This window comes from Nothobranchius furzeri, chromosome 10 (genome assembly GCF_043380555.1).
Source record: "Nothobranchius furzeri strain GRZ-AD chromosome 10, NfurGRZ-RIMD1, whole genome shotgun sequence".
Taxonomy (NCBI): domain Eukaryota; kingdom Metazoa; phylum Chordata; class Actinopteri; order Cyprinodontiformes; family Nothobranchiidae; genus Nothobranchius; species Nothobranchius furzeri.
This window is the reverse complement of record NC_091750.1, coordinates 69,794,762-69,812,261: the sequence shown is the minus strand read 5'-3', so window position 1 is coordinate 69,812,261 and position 17,500 is coordinate 69,794,762.

The window sequence follows — 17,500 nt, the reverse complement described above, 5'->3', positions numbered from 1 at the left end:
CCTTGACATTGAGAAACACCCCTTATTTATAATGAATGAACTAGTGCTGGTCATGCCTCTGAATATGAAACAAAAAGGGTGAAACAAATTATTGAACGACAGTTTTCTTACTTTTTGGTCAATAAAAATATTTATTATTATTATTATTATTATTATTATTATTATTGATTTTAGAGCCTTTTTCAACACTTCACCCAGGGAAAAGCAATCGATTGTGGATCAAATCGAACAGCATGAGCTACATCTTGGTTAGATCAAAGCATGTTGTAACTCCCAGATCAGCTGTGTTATGAACACGCGTGACCAAAGGAGCAGAATCTGATTGGCTGGTTGCTGTTGGACTTCTTTGTTGGTATTTTTAGAACCAAAATCTGCTAATGTGGAATTTTGTTCTAAAGCTTACACCTATTCACATGCACACAATCATTGGTTGTGTTCAAGATCTTCACTCATCCACTATTTTATCACAAAAGCAGCATAAAGAAAAATCCACCATGCCTTTATGACGTATTGCATCCTGAGCTAACAGAGCATGCTAACGTGGAAAGCTCGTTACACAAGGAATTTCAGATTCATCTCTTAGACATCGTAAATGTAGACTAGCTCATTTATTCCTCTGCAGGACTTCATAAAATATCAGTAAAATATGAACTGAAGCAAAAATCAAAGCAATTATAGTGGTGATAAATATTAGAGGTGCATAAATGTGAGACACGATTCAGCTGCTGTGATTTATTTATAAATACACTTATAAAAACTTTTAAAATGGTTGTTTTGCACATATTTAATAGATGCTTTGGTGATAATTAGTTGAGAGCAAAAAAGGTTGTCAAACTGCTTGTGTGGGTGAAAAATCTAAGAAAAAGCATAACCACTGATGCAAGAATAAATGTTAAATAAGCTTTTTCTGAGGAAAAAAATGTAACTATTCTATTTTATTCAGTAAAATATACAACAAATATATAATAATATAATAAATATAATAAAACACTGCTTTCTACTGTCACTGAAGCAGTTGTGCAGAGTTTATCATCTTTTAATTTAAAATTTTTAGAAAACCTTTAACAAATACTAAATATTCGGGGCTCAGTCAGCATAAATCAACCACCAGAAAAAACGATCTGAAGAGTATTTTGATTTGGAATCATAAAGGCAGAGTCCAGAGGGACCCCTCATGTCCACCCGCCCCTCCATCAGTGGACACTTGTCACCGGGTTGTCCCGACCACCCTGCGAACACAACTCACAGCATTGTCCCAAAGATCAATACAAGGAGACAGGATGAACAAGTTCACTGAGAGGCAGAAGATGGATGGAGAGCGATGGGCTCTTGTTTTCACTGCATTACCTGGATCACAGAGCACAAACTCCCTATGGGGCACACACACACACACACACACACACACACACACACACACACACACACACACACACACACACACATATTCATCGACACACACAGGGACACAGACAACATGGCGCACATGTGAACATTTACATTCAATTCAATTCAAAGATACCTTATTAATCCCAGAGGGAAATTAGAGTTTCAGTACACACAATTCTGAGATCAGACATACATACACAGGCTTAGACACATGACAAGAACTGGTGACTGTGGTCATTCGCAACCCGAGTCGTGCTACCTTAATAGGGATCAGAATGTTTACATGAGGATTGGTTCAGGTGGAGGGAGAAAAAAGGCACTTCAGAGTTGTACCCTCCACATGGAGGGCAGCTTTGCTCTGCAAAAAACACCTCAGACAGAAATGCAACAGACTTCAGACAACACAACATAAGTGTCCACTAGGTGGGGAGGTAGGACTGGGGACTCTCCGCACGTCAGTGCATGCAGCCACGACAAGCGGCGCTCGTCACCTCCGTTTGGACAGGGGAGGGGAGGTCATAGGATTTAGAGAGCACAGTGACTCCTGGAACGAATCAGCGGCCTTCTCCGGTCGCAGTCCCGCTCAGGCTGGGATAGGGAGACAGAGTTGCCATGACGGCGGCAGCATTCCACATTTCTTCTGAGGGGGGGAGTATTTGCTTCAGCCTCACAAGCTCAAGGGCACCAGATTCAGATTAGAAATTGTTTTGGGGCCAGACAGAGACAATTTCCTCTCTGTCTTAAAGTTCCGTTGGTCCTCAACCTCTCAAAATCCAATAATGGCGTAATTAATCTATCCCAATCCGCGCTGACCCGTCAACTCGCTCCTTGATGGCATCAACCTTCTGTGCCAGAGTCTGAATATCAGCCAAAGTTCCAAGCTTATGACTCATCTCGACAATTATATGAGTCTGTGCGTTTACAGTGCGGTGCAATCCATCTCTGAGCTCTGGGAGCGAGCCAATGTTCCTCGACAGCTCGTTAATTTTCCGGTAAGCCAGGTAGCCTCCCAGGCCAAAGAGCAGGAAACTTGACACCAACACCACGAATATCCAGACGTCTTCAGAATCCTCTACAGACAGTTGAGAAAGACAGACCAAGTTCCACTGTTTCCAGGAGTCCATGATATGCCCAACTGGCTCTGTCCTGGGGCACCCGGGAGCCCCTTCTCCCGTTCTCATCGTTGAAAAAATTTTGTCAATCGGGTTGAGAGACCAACCGACCAGGTCCATTTTAGTAATTTGCAGCGGTACAGCAGGACACTCAATTTACACCATTGGTACTTCATAACTTGTTTTTATCTCTGCTATCTATTGATTCTTCACAAAGAGTGAGACGGAGACGGAAAACAGACGAGAAAAACTCGTGCAGAAGAATTCTGAAGAGCTGTGTCAGGTACAAGTGCCATTGATCCGAACCAGAGTTTACAGATAATGTCTTAAATTACTCACAAATGATCCTCTTCTGCATTTTTCTTCTGTTTAAATGTGCAAACGTTTAAAACCTCATTATCCAGATTTGATTGGGGTTGGATTAACTATGACTGGCTGTGAAAACTGGATTTTTCCCACCTGATGGCCTTTTCCTACAGACGGCACCTAGATGGTTTTTCCATGAGCCACGACCCAGATTCCTCTCAGCTCTTCCTGGCTTTTGTTTTGATATTTCTTTTTCGTTGTTTCAGACTTTCTTGTTTTGAGAACTCCTCACGCTTTCTTTCACATGTTGTGGTGCTACTGAAATGTTTCTGTAAATGCAGGAGCCTCGTCCTCCAGCTGTTGTTGTGAGCCATCTTGCCCTATTCAGGATACCAACAGCAGCAGTCAGGTGAGTTTTTAGATGGAGTTAATTTCAAATGTATCCCCCTAAATATGCTTTAACTCTTCTTTTTGACTTAACTGAGGTTGTGAAGCTTCAGTCAGATGAGGAGAAGCAAAGCAAAACTAGAATCCATTGTTGTCTTTGTGTTTAAGAACTTCTCCAACATCAAAGACAACACAAAGAAGCTACGAGGTGATTTAGTCATTTAAACACTGATCACACACATCTCTAGCCTGCTGATGTTGGAACCTCTGAACGAGGAGAACCGTGGAAGTCTTAGGCCCTGTCCACACGTAGCCGAGGATCTGCCAAAACGCAGATATTTTTCTACATTCAAAACGTAGATATTTTTCTATGTTTTGGCCTGTCATCCACACGAAAACGGAGTTTTTTCACACGAAAACGGATCTTTTTAAAAACTCTGGCCAAAGTAAAGATCTGCGTTTTCTCCGTTTTCTGCGGAAGACCACAGACGAAGAACGAGGTTAAGAACGGGGGAAGTACTGCCGCCTACAGGTCTGGCATGTCCTTAACAACGTATTTATCCGGGTACGTGTGGACAGAGTTTTTTTTAAACGAGGTGGTGTGGATGCAAGTTTTTGGAGGGGCGGATATTCATTTAAAAAACAACCGGCTACGTGTGGACTAGGCCTTAACCTGAAACTGTTTCTAAATGGTTACGTTCATCCACAACAGCATCAAAACAAACTGACTTTTCAGTTTGAGAAGCGTCAGACCTCTCAGGCAGGTAGCTTCCAAATGCGCCTAAAGTCTTGTTTTTCGTTACATTAGTCAGGGGTGTCCAATCCTGGTCCTGGAGGGCCGGTATCCTGCATGTTTTAGTTTGAACTCTGTTTCAACACACCTGATTTCAGTCAGCAGCTAATTAATAGGCTTCTGCAGAGCCTGATGAGCTGCTGTACAGGTGTTTCAACCACTGAATCAAGCCTGTTGGAGCAGAAAAACCCACAAAACCTGCTGGATACCGGCCCTCCAGGACCAGGATTGGACACCCCTGCTGGTCTCTGGTGTGTGTTTGTGAGTCGATCTGTTAGGAAAAAACCTCTGGTGCTCCTGTTCCAGGAACTAGAAGTGAGCTACATCAGAGTTGAGCTTCAGACTGTAGGATTTGGAGTCTTATTTCATGATTTGGACATCTCGCCTCTGATTGGCTGACATCAACACGACTCTACCACAGACTCTGTCTTTTCTGCAACGTTGATGTTTTATCTCTGTGAATAACACAAGCCTGGAAGAGTTCTGTGTTGTGGAGTTGCTAATGCTAGCAGTTAGCTTCTAGCTGAGATACAGGGTGTTTCTCAATGCCAAGGAACCTTGCCTTGATGTCTTGGCCCCGTCCCGGTTGCCTAGGAGATACGTCATCGGGAGCTGCCAAGACGTGTTCCAATGTTCATGTTCAACCGAGGCGTGTGTTCTCTGTTTGTTAGCCGTTTAGCTAGCTGAGCGAGGATACACAGGAGGTGTCTTGTAGCCTAGCCTTGGTCAAAAATTAGAAGCCGGCAGCTACTTCGGGGACAATTTTCAAGTTTAAAAGTAAGTAAACTAATTTCAAATGTTTATTTTTTAGATCCAAAGAAGTTATCTATGGTTGGTTAGTTGCTTATTAGTTGCAGCTTCGGTGGCTAGTGGGTAGTAACTCTCTTATATTTTTAATTTATTAAACATATACACAATTTAAAAAGTAAAAGGCTTATTATATATTTATATTGAAACTAATACATATAAAATATAATGTTATCCCTGTGTCACGTGATGTTACGTGACTGCCATGGAAACCGTGGTCACGTGATGCAAGTCTGTTCCATTTAACCGTTTCTTTGACAAAGGAAGGACAGTGTACTTGCAAGCAAGGCGCCTGGTCTCGCAAGACATCGCCTCGCAAGGCCAGGCGCCTTGACATTGAGAAACATCCACACTGGAGGTGCTTGGGTTGCCTCGGGGGGTGGAATGCTGGCGGTTGTGAGTGGGGCCTCTTGGGGATCTTGGCGGCGGCCATGGGTCACTGCCTGGCGGCTGCAATGCCCCTGGGCGGGTCTGGGTGGGGGCCTGGGGGCTCGGGGTTTGGGGGTGGCCGACCCCGTGTGGGGATCTGGGCGGGGCCTTGGGGGTCGGGTCCTGACATGTATGCTGCCGGGAAGAAGGCAGGGACACCCAGCAGTGCCTGACCCGGGTTCGGGGGCCTCAGGTAGGCCTTGGCTCCTCTGCCGTTCCATCACAGGGGAGGGGGAGGTCGAGAAGGGGGAGGACCCAACCTTACCTGGATGTCCCATGTCTTATATACTCTGGAAGTTGTGCAAATGCAGGGGTGGGCATAGATATTCTGCTGGGGTGGGGCTGGGTTGGTGCCCTCGGACTCCGTGAGGCTCTGTAATGCTGCTGCTTTGGGCCCTGGCAGGATGGGCTGGGGTCTCCATGCCCTGGGTGGCAGTTTGACAACAGAGGTGCCTATTGGGGCTAGTAGGGGAGCTGGCTCCCTGGAGGGCTAAGCCCAACCAGCCATTCCTCCCCATCCCCACATATTTCTCTCCTCTTGCTCCCTCACATCATCATACAAACATACACATAGGACCTTGGGGGTTGGGCAAGTCAGGGAGTGTGGGTATGGACCCCATTTCCGCATTCCTGTGGAAACCTGCCCCCCAATTTTATTTGCACCTTATACACTTCCACTGACGACATTCCACACAAACACACACTTAGGGCCTTGGGAGTGAGCACATTCAACGGCATTTGGCAGGGGGATATTTCAGCCTCCTCCCGAGTGCCGGTGCCCACTTCCAATTTTAAACCGCACTTAGACACTGATGGCTGAGGGTGTAAGTGGGGTGGTGCGGTGGCATCAGCTGGCATATGCTGGATGATGCCCGCACTGCCCACTCACCACAGCCATGGAATACACCTCATGATCACACAACACTATATTGGAGCAGGCGGAGGGAGACTAGGGGTCTTAGCCACCTCTGTTGTCGCTAGGCTTCCTGGGGCTGGAGGCTAGGAGGGAGATCTGGTCGTCTGGTTGGGGTCTGGGGTGGTGGGTTGCTGTGCTCAACGTTGGGCGGGGGAGCCTGCTCATCAGCACCCCAGCAGAAAGGGTCAAACTCTGGTTACCGGTGATGGTTGTACCCAATGTGCAGCAGTACCGGGACCAGAGTGAATAGGGTGTGTATGGGGAGCATGAGTGGGTGTCCGGCGTGCATTTTTGTAAGTCTTGGGTTGTATGTGCATGTGTGAGCATGAGGGAGGGAGCGTGTGACTGTGTTTGTGTATGACTGTATATGTCAGGTGGGGCCTTTGGGTCCTCCCCTCTCCTGGAACTTCTCTTGATGATATAGATCTCTGTCCCCCCTCCCCCTGCCACACCTGGTGTGGGGGCTTGTGCCTTGGTCTGCCTGAGTGTTCGTGGCAACCGGGTCTGGGGGTTTAAGATTTTGGCCTCTGCCTGTTAGATCACAGTGGCTGCCTGGTGGGGTCTGGGTCCCTGGGCTCTGCTGGGTCCCCGGTGGGGGTGGTCGCCCCTGGGTCCCGGGTCGCTGGGTCCCGGGCTCGGCCGCCTAGGGGGTGGGAGACTGCGGGCGGGCCTGTGGGCTTGCCGCTGATATCTCCGGGGACTCTGCCGGCTGCTGGTTGTGGCCCCCCGGGGCGATCCTCTGTACCTCTCGAGGGGGGCGGGGGCCTTCCTGGTTGCAGTCTCCTTGGGGTTCCTGCGTTCTGGGGCAGCGGCTGGATCTCTGGGACTTGGAGCTCCCCCCGTCTCCTGCGCATCTTTGGGGGGCGGATCTGTGGTCCCTCACACTCTCTGTTGGATGCTCCTATAGATAAACCTTACATAAACAAGCGCGTGTACACACAGGTGCTCACATGGTGCTCTCAAAAGTATGGGCTTGGGCACATTAAACACAGGTCTTAAGACTATGGTGGGCACTTAATGCGTTGTGATTTATTATCGTGATTCTTCAGTTAAGCAATGTTGATTATATATTAGGGCCGTCGCGGTAACCGCAAAAATGAAATATCGCAATATGAAGAAGCCCACCGCGCTGCATCACGGGCCACCGCGATTACTGAACTTGGTTCAACTCAATGATGCATGTTGAGAAGGATGGCTGCACTGGTATCAAAACGAAACGTTACTTCGCTCCTTTGGGAGCACTTTGGTTTTCAGTACGTCAGCTGCTGCGCAGCCAGGGTCCTTGGCCGAGACAGAGCCGCCACCAGCGGCAAATAAATAAATAAATAAATAAATAAACGCTCGGAGACCTGCTGAAGTCCCGGACAAGCACTGCTTCTGCAACCGCCCCGAAGAGAGTTTGAGCCGAGCTGGAGCTCACTCGCTACGCAGGAGGAATGCATCCCTAAAGAAATCCCCCTGACATGGTGGAGCAACAACCGGGAGAGATTCCCTTTGCTCGCCAGAGTCGCACGCAAGTACGTGTGCGTTAGTGCAACGAGCGCACCATCCGAGAGGGTTTTCAGTGTTGCTGGAAATGTTGCCACCCCTCTCAGATCCTCTCTCAAACCGTATATAGTTATCATGCTGGTTTTCCTTGTGGGTAACAAGGACGTGACCGAGCTATAAATCACCGTGTGTGTGAAAGTGAAATGATAGTGCGCCCGCCCCCCGGCGCGCGCCCGCCCGGTACATGTAATTTTTTATGCTTGATTTTAAACAACTAAACAAAATGGGGACTTGTTTCTTATTTGTTAGATGCTGCAGCCAAATTTGCATTTAAGAGTTTAACCTTCTCCTGAATTTTGTTGTTTTTAAGTTCAGTCGGACTCTGACTGTCGGACAAACAAACGTTACTGCGATTTGTGTTGTTACTGCCCTTTGATCTGCATTCAGTAAAGTGTTATAAAAGAAGACACGGCAATTTTTAACCTTTTTTAAATGTGTAAACATTATGTTTAGATAGTACTGCAATAAAAATAAAATGCTGCAATAATATCGCACACCGCAATATTAAGCCACCCTGAATCACCGCAGGAGGAATTCCTCAACCGCGACAGCCCTATTATATATATATATTTTTTTCTTTTCATCAAGTTGACGCAGTGATAGGTAGATCTTGTTGTATTGTTGTTGTGTCCCTTTTTTTGTGTCCCTTTTCTTTTTGTCTTTTTTCTGCAGGTCTAGAAGCAGACTCTTGTTCATTATTGTTTATTTTTGTGGACCCCCCCCCCCCCCTCCCCACCTTTTCTTTTCCTCTCTCTCTCACCTCTGTCTCCGTGTCTGGTCGGAATTACAAAGCATTCAACAACAATAACAATAAAGTTTTAAGTATCAGGCGTGACATTAAAAGCAAACGCTTTGATGCTCCACCTGAGAATAAATCTGTAAGGCTTGTCACCAGCATTCAGACATCAATTCTGCTTGCTTCACAGCCAGACAGGACACGGTTAAAAAAAAAAAAAAAAAAAAAAAGAGAAACATCCACACTCTGCTGTTTCCTGGATGCTATCTTTGTTTTGATCATTTGCACTGTGATTGGCCAGCCGCCAGACTGGCCGAGAGCGTGGCTAACCCAACATGTAGAATAAAATAATCTTGCTTTGGCAACTGCCGGTCTAAATTTCTGGGCTAAAATGTAGATGCAGTTGTGGAAAAAAATGTTTCTGAGGTAATTTCAGTATTTAAAATCTTTTCTGAAGTTTCACAAGGTTAGGTTCTCAGTTCATCGCTTTTTAATTTAATTTTTATTTAGCTGTACAGTCAGAGCTCAGTCTCAAAACAGGTTAGCAGCAACAGGGTTAAAGAGCAAGTCACCCCCAAATCAATTATTTTTTCTGATAATCTATATAAATGTGTATCTAATCGTGCTGCAGACACGTGTGGTCAATAGTTTTGCATTTAGTTAAAATTTCAATGTTCTGCCTAAAACTGTCAGTGTTGTGCCGTTGTCAGGTAAAAACTCTGCACTGCATTAGAATTTAAATCTACTGTCACTATTGGCTAAGAGGCACCCTAGAATGTTAGCCGGTACCGTATGATGTCACAATGTCGTTGTGAGCCTGCTGTGTGTGTGTGTGTGTGTGTGTGTGTGTGTGTGTGTGTGTGTGTGTGTGTGTGTGTGTGTGTGTGTGTGTGTTTGTTAGCGGCTCCGCCCTCTCCGTCTGCTAGGCAACAGCATTTGTTGCATTTTTCAGACAGGAAGTGGGAATTGAGTAAGAATCTGGTAGGGGTGACTTGCTCTTTAAGAATAAAAACACTGAATGTATCTTATATAATCAGTCAAATTTTATCTCATCACCAAAGTTGGTTTTACCTAAAATTTTGAATGAATGAAGGAACAGCTTCTACTGGTTAGGAGGTTACCTGTCAGGGGTTTGTAAAACCTAAGTAGAAATTAGAAAAAAACCTTTGATTTAAGTGTTTAACCTAAACAAAGTATTGAGGTGATCCTCTGGTTGAACCCATCTGGTTGCAAGGCTGCTGATGCCTTTCTGGTTCCTCTCCCTAAAAGGCTTTCAGCTTGTATGTGAAGAAAAGAAAGCTACATGTAAGTCTCACTGATGCTATGAAAGGAAATTAGATCAAAAGATGCATTTGCATTTAAGCACCACTGTTAGGATCACAACAGAAATCTTGTGTGGTTTCCAGCATTTCCAATTTCACTTGTTGTTTTTATCAGATGCTCGGATAGTTTTCTGTTTTCTTACCTTTCCTGGCTTCGGTGGTAAACAAAAAGGTTTATAGCTGGTTGCGTCAGGACAGCAGAGGCCTGGAAACAGCTGGGGCCACTCGAGAGCAGAACAGGGGAACCAGTGTCGGGTCTCCTCGACCTGCAGAATGCTGATGAGTTTGTTTTCTTCACTTGAAATGACCTCTATCTGTATTTCATAGTGATATGAGTTTCTGTTCTAAACCGGTGGTTTCTTTGTATTTGACATAAAGTCGGATCCTTTTTCTACTAATTTGTCTTGGTCTTTCGTCTTTATTACTGCAATCATCTATTTCTAAACATCTGAGCTTTAGTCTCAAAGTCGTGTCATTTAGCATTACCAACAACAGGGCTGTAAAAATTACACTAAAATCCCACATTATGAAGGTTAGCCATGTTTTCATTAGCCGTGGCTCTAACGGGCGTAGAGATGTGTTACAAATCCTTACAATTTAAAGTTCTCAGGTCTCTATTAAGATGCTGATGATGTTATCGTCTCACGGCAGTTGCTAAGTTAAAAAAAGGCCAGCGTTGAAGATTAGGATCTTCAGAGCTTAAAGAGCAAGTCACTCCAAATCACCATTTTTTGCTGATAAACTATATAAATGAGTGTCCAATTGTGCTTTAGACAAATGTAGTCAATAATTCTGCATTTTAGTGCATTTTAGTTAAAATTTAAATATTCTGCCTAAGACTGTCAGCGATGCACCGTCGTCAGGCAAAAACTCAGCACAGCATTTGAATTTAAATCTGCCATCGCTATTGGCTAAGAGGTACACTATGATGTTAGATAGTACATTATGATGTCACAATGTCGTGAGTGTGTGTATTTGTTAGTGGCTCCGCCCTCTCAGTCTTTTAGGCAACAACATTTGTTGCATTTTTCAAACAGGAAGTGGGAGTTGAGTAAGAATCTGGCAAATCAACTTATTTTTTCTGATAAACTACATAAATGTGTGTCTAATTGTGCTGCAGACACGTGTAGTCAATAGTTTTGCACTTTAGTGCATTTTAGTCAAAATTTTAATTTTCTGCCTAAAACTGTCAGTGTCGTGCCGTTGTCAGTTAAAAACTCTGCACTGCATTTGAATTTAAATCTGCCATCGCTATTGGCTAAGAGGTACACTAGAACGTTAGCTGGTACCATATGATGTCACAATGCCGTTGTGAGCCTGTGTGTGTGTGTGTGTGTGTGTGTGTGTGTGTGTGTGTGTGTGTGTGTGTGTGTGTGTGTGTGTGTGTATTTGTTAGTGGCTTCGCCCTCTCGGTCTGCTAGGCAACAGCATTCGTTGCATTTTTCAAACAGGAAGTGGGAGTTGAGTAAGAATCAGGGGGTGACTTGCTCTTTAAAGAGCGATAGCAATGGCAGATTTAAATTCAACTGCTTTGGAGAAAATAGCATAAACCTCTCTTCGCCAGTAAGGTGGTGGAAAGCTAAGGGTTTGGGCTCATAATCTGGAGTCGACCGGCAGACAAGGCTAGGCCCGAACTGGGAAGTAGAACAGGACAACGGCCCCAAACGCAGCAATAGAAGAATGAGAAGGTCTGAAAAGGTTCTACTGGTCCAGTCAAAAGCATCGTAGCCAAGAACCAAATGGCTTGTTAAAAAAGGTTATTTGATGTTGAACCTTGAAAGGGATCCTTTCCACAGTTTTTCTCACTGTAAGAGCAATAAATCAGTTTTCCAGTTAAGACCTGAATCAGAATTCAAAAGTTCTGATCCGGTACCTATCGCCAGGTTACATCACGACACACTCACACCTAGCTTTTGTCGGTTTTGACCTGCGAGAGGAAACTAGAGGGCCTGTTTCAGCTGTTAGCAGTTGCTTTGGGACAAAAAGGTTGCAGGTTCAATTCCCAGCATGTGTTTCCTGTACAGTATGTGCATGAGTTTTCCCTGAGTACTCTAACTTTGTACCACAGACCAAAAGCATCCATGTTGGGGTAAACTGTCCGTAAATCCCATAAACATAACCAGAGCATGAATGGGAAGAATTCACTAAAGCGTCCCGGTTGGGAGTCAAACTTGCAGGACAGCCCAGCATCCCGCTCCACCACCGTGCAGCTTAAGGCGAACAGCTGAGTGATCAGAGCAAAACCAAAGAGAAAAAGCACTAAAACAACTTGAGCAGGAGCAAAAACACATTTCTGATCTTCATTTGAATGTTTTGATCCGTTTCATGTCTGCGTCTCATTTTCTGTTTGTTTTCAGACCTTCTTTTGTAGAAGTGAAGGGTAAATAAAATAGACATGGAGCCGTCTGTCACTCAGCCTCCACTTTTGTTCTCTGTTACTGGCCCCATCATATCTTTATGTATTATTTTACCCTGCACCCTGGGCAGTCTGTAACACTAAAATACATCATTCATACCAGCATATTCCTTTTATGCCAGCGGGGAGATGGAGCAGTCCATCTGAGTCTGCTGGTTTTTGTTTGTTCACACATGTAGAGCCAGCACACGTCCGAGGTGAAGCAGGTTTTAATCCCAACAGGACTCGCCTCCTGTGACCCCCCACCTCTTAATCTGATGTGACTGACACCTCTTTTGGATTATGACATCTCCTGCCCGAAGGTCCGAGCCTGAAACTGTGACAGCGAATCGCCCCGAGGCTCCCGGTTGAGGATTGAGATGAGGGAGGACGGCAGGTCCCACAGATCCTCTTCCTCCTCTAGTTTATCACACTACATCGTGACCTCTGACCTCAGACGTCCTGACCCCCTCTTGGATCAGTTTGCTGCATATTTTCAGGTCGGTCATAGCAGTACAACTTTAATATTTAATCTTTTTTTTTCCACTTTGAGTAATCCACTTGCAGTTCTACCAGTTCTGTTGCCCCAAAGCAATGGCTGACCGACGCCTGCCGCAGAAGGGAAGCTTTAAAAATGTACCAGTGGCAGTTACCACCCTCACTCACAGGCAGACAGTCCAGAAACACACTGATGCTGAGTGACACGGTGAGAAGCTTCGTTGTGGCTCCTCAGATTATGAAATAGTGATGCTGTGATACTCCATCTCTCCAGTCTAACATTTTGTCTCATCTTCTGACACCAGATGTGTCTCATCTTCATTTTCTGTCCACCAGAACCAAGCGGACCTGGTCGATTCTCACATCAGAAGCTTTGATCTTTAAAGGAACGAACCACATAAACCAAATATATCATAATTGAGATGATTTTTTCTAACTTTGCTAAGCTCTTTAACAGGATTAGCACGTTTCTCTTAACCTGCCTAATTGAACCTTTTACATGTTTTCTGCTTTCTAGTGGAAAACATCAGTTCTGCAGGTGGAAAGTGCCAAATCTATTATTATTTGTGTAATGTTTTATGACAACATTAAGTCAAGTTTATTATAGAGCCCATGTCATACACAAAACGGTAGCCCAGTGTGCTTTACATAGTTAAAACAATCACAGATTTAAATGTCACATCAAGTGATGTATAATAAAACCAAGGAGTATTAATATAGAACATAGTACACAAAAATAAAAACATATTCAGTAAAAATTTTACTAAAAATTGTAAAACAACATCAAAGCAGCACAGACTAGGCACACATGCCAAACACATATAGAATAAATTTAACAACATAGATAAAAACCTAGTAGACCAAAGATAGGTTAATGGAAGCCATCATAAAAAAAATGGTTTTTAATCTGGATTTAAAAATGGAAAAGTTAGAAGAGGTCTTAATGTCTATTGGAAGACAGTTCCAGAGACGGACCACATAGCAGCTAAAGGCAGACTCTCCGTGCTCGGTGCGGGCTCTGGGTTAAACCAACAGGTATCTTTCTGCTGACCTAAGTGATTTTGAAGGGTAATACTTTTCAAACATCAAAGTTATATACAGAGGTCCTTGGCCAATTAATGATTTAAAAACAAGTAAGAGGCCTTTAAAATCAATCCTGTAGGTCACTAGTAGCCAATGTAAAGATTTTAGGATTGGTGTGATGTGATCGTCTCTTTTGGTTCTGGTCAATAGCATTGCTGCTGCGTTTTGGATCATTTGAAGAGGTTTCATTGTTTTTTAGGGAGACCAGTGAAAAGACCGTTGCAGTGATCCACCCTGCTTGTGATGACAGTATGAACACGCTTTTCTAGGTCTGCAGGTGATATGAAGCTTTTAACCTTTGCAATGTTTTTTAAATGATAAAAAGCTGACTTTGTGACTGCCGTCATGTGGCTGGTGAAGCTTAAGTCGCTATCAATAATGACCCCAAGGTTCTTTACGGTCTCTGCTACTTCAAAGCCTTTCGATCTCAACAGTGTGGCGGTCTGTAGTCTCTGGTCCTTCCTCCCAAAAACAATTACTTCAGTTTTGTCTGTATTAAGTTTAAGAAGATTTTTTTACATTAAAAATTGCGTCACATATTTATGTCATTGTAAAGTTATAATTGGCCTAAAAGGTGTTAATATTTCAATGAAATTAGAGTTATATGAATATTGTTTTAGATTTTGATACAGAGATGAATTATTCACCTATTTTACCATCTTTTGTATTTTTTATTTATTTATTTATTTATTTGTTATTTAAGCATAAAAGCTTGTTGGGAAATAGAGCAGCTTTAGAGGCTCACAGCGTAACTTAGCTTGTTATTTATAAATAGGTGGATTCACCGGACGCTGCTTTGGTTCGGTTAGTTTGAGCCACTAATTTTCAGAGACGGGCTCTGCAGAATATTTGTTAAAAACTCAGTAAGAAGTGAAAATAAAAACTCCAGAAACATGTAGGAAAGGAGTCTCTGTTCATGTCTGTGTGTTGTGCGTTGCCTGCAAACGTGTCTCAGTGGTGTAGTAAAGAAAAGGAGTGTCGGTCTGAGGAAAGAAAGGGCAGACTAATGGATAATATACTAATGGAAACAGCAGGACTATTCAAGCAATTAGAGCAGGAAAGAGAGGAATGAAGATTGGTGATGATGGACCTGGAGTGACTTCTAGCTCTTAGACCTTTGAACTAATCATCAGCTGGACATTAGCTGGATTTCTCTCGTTAAAGGGTAAAAAACACGACATCAAAGCCAGTAAAACTGCACGTGTGTTAAATAAATGTGCTTGAAATTCTGTATTGAAATTACAAAAATATGATTTTCAGGAAAATAGATGCTCTGATGTTGGTGTGTGGTTTGGAGACACTTTTATACAGTTCTACACTGTAGGAAATGAATTGTTGCCTAAATGTAAAGAGTAATATAAAATATTTTTAACATGTATAACACTATTGTTTTCTTTACATTTAAGGAACCAGCTGACTTGGTTAAGTAAATTCAACACTTAAGTGTAGAAGCTTAAGGTTATTATTGTTTTTTACTTTTATTTTTGGTGTAATATTTTAATTTCCTTTAGCTATTTCAGATTCATTGAAGGACCTAAGCGTCCTCAAGAAGTGCAGTCTGCTGTGTCCCTTCTTGTAAACGGCTTCGCTGTTCTTTCTCCAGTCCAGTCTGTTGTCCAGGTGAACTCCAAGGTATTTATGTTCCTCAACCACCTCCACTTCTTCTCCCATGATGGAAACAGTGTTTGACTCCACCCTGTTTCTTCTGAAGTCTAAAATCATCTCCTTTGTTTTGTTCACATTCAAGGTCAGATGATTGTTTCCACACCATGCCACAAAGCGCTCCACCAGCTCTCTGTACTCAGCTTCCTGTCCATCTCTGATACACCCGACAACTGCAGAGTCATCTGAGCATTTCTGTAGATGACAGGTCTCTGATTTGTACTGGAAGTCTGAGGTGTACAGGGTGAAAAGGAATGGTGACAGTACAGTCCCCTGTGGTGCTCCAATGTTACTGATCGCCTGGTTTGATGTGCAGTTCTTCAGCCTCACAAACTGTGGTCTGTTTGTCAGGTAGTCTTTAATCCAGGCGACAGGTGAGGCCCCCACCTGTGTCTTCTGGAGTTTCTGGCAAAGTACATCAGGCTGGATTGTGTTAAATGCACTGGAGAAATCAAAGAACATGACCCTCACAGTGCTGCCTGCTTTGTCCAGATGACAGTGGATTGGTTGAAGCAGCTAGATGATGGCATCTTCAACTCCAACTCCATGGCAATAAGCAAACTGCGGCGGGTCCTGATATGTTCTAGTTTGCTTATTCAGGTGGACCAACAGGAGTCTCTCCAGGACCTTCATGATGTGGGATGTCAGGGCAACCGGTAGTCATCATTGACTGATGGGTGAGTTTTCTTTGGAACTGGAACAAGGCAGGACGTCTTCCACAGGACTGGAACCTTCTCCTGGGCCAGGCTGAGGTTGAAGAGGTGCTGCATACCAGTAACACCAAAACACAAAGAAACATTCCCAATACCATTTTTCTTGAGAAACTAGAAGAAAAAATGTCCAAGAAAAGGCTAAACTCACATTAAGTCAACAGAGCTACTCCGACATGCAGCCACCCAGAGCAGCGCAGTTCCGGAAATTTTTGGAATCATTCCTGCCAAGATATTTGAGACATTAGACCGTATTTGAGAATTTTCACAGTAAAATTCTGACATATTGTATCTTTAAGTTATTTTTGTGGCCCAATTTCTTCCTTTTCAACTCTTCGGGTCCGGAATGATCTGGAGTAGTCCCGGTTTTAGACCGGATAGAGATCAAAGAAGAGCGGAGCTGACTGAGTTTGGTTAATGGGAGAGGCTTTGACGCTCGCGCTAACTTTCATTACAGGCACTGAAGCACTGAATGCAATTTTAATGAAGCCTTTTCATAAATCTTTATACTGATGAACCACAGAGTCAGTTAGGTTAAGATGGCTTACTCTCTGCAGGGAGGAACCTCCGAGGGCGAGCTTGGGAATGTTTCTTTGTGTTTTGGTGTTACTGGGAGCAGGAGGAGGTCTGTGGTTGGAAATTCTGGATTAAGTCAAAGAAACATAGATTTTTATTTTTTTTTTTTACTTTTTACTGAGTTGGAGATTTTAAAGATCAAAAATAAAATGTTTTCACAGAAGATCCGGATCCTTTGAGCCTGAGCTTGAAATTCATTTGGTATTTTTGTCGAACTTATTATCAAAATAATTTCCTGAAGCATTTTGGGCTTTTGAACGCATATTTAAGAACGTGTTTAAAATGTGGCTTCAGTTTGCCAGGTTTTCTAATTATTCTTCAAAACCCTCATGGATTTTTTAGACTGGTGCTGTTTTTGAAGGCCGCGACCCAAATGAAATGAAATCCACTAATTGAGTAAAACAATCCCTGAGTCGTCTCTAAGTGGCAGGTCCTCCTGTTAATTAGCTTGATGATGTTTTGATTAGAGCAGCTTGTTGAGCTCATTAGTGTTTTTCTGTGTAAAAGCTCGAGTCTTAATTACCAGGAGGTGCTATCACTGCTACATCATGTCAGGAGATTTGCCCCCAAACCCCCATCTGTCTCTGTCTTCATTAAGTGAACATCAGGTGCAAATTAACCCACAATCACTCATCTAAATGTGGCTCTCTGCCAAAAGCAGGAAAAGGACCTGCAGTCTGCTGCCACCTGATGGTGATGCGAGGCGCTTGCACCTGCCTCCTGCAGAGCGGCACACCTCTGCTCTCTGCTGGCAGGTGATCCACATTGAACCTGATGGTAGCCTGAGGTAAAACGTTAAGGCTGATCATGTCAGGCGCTGCCAGACCATGAAAC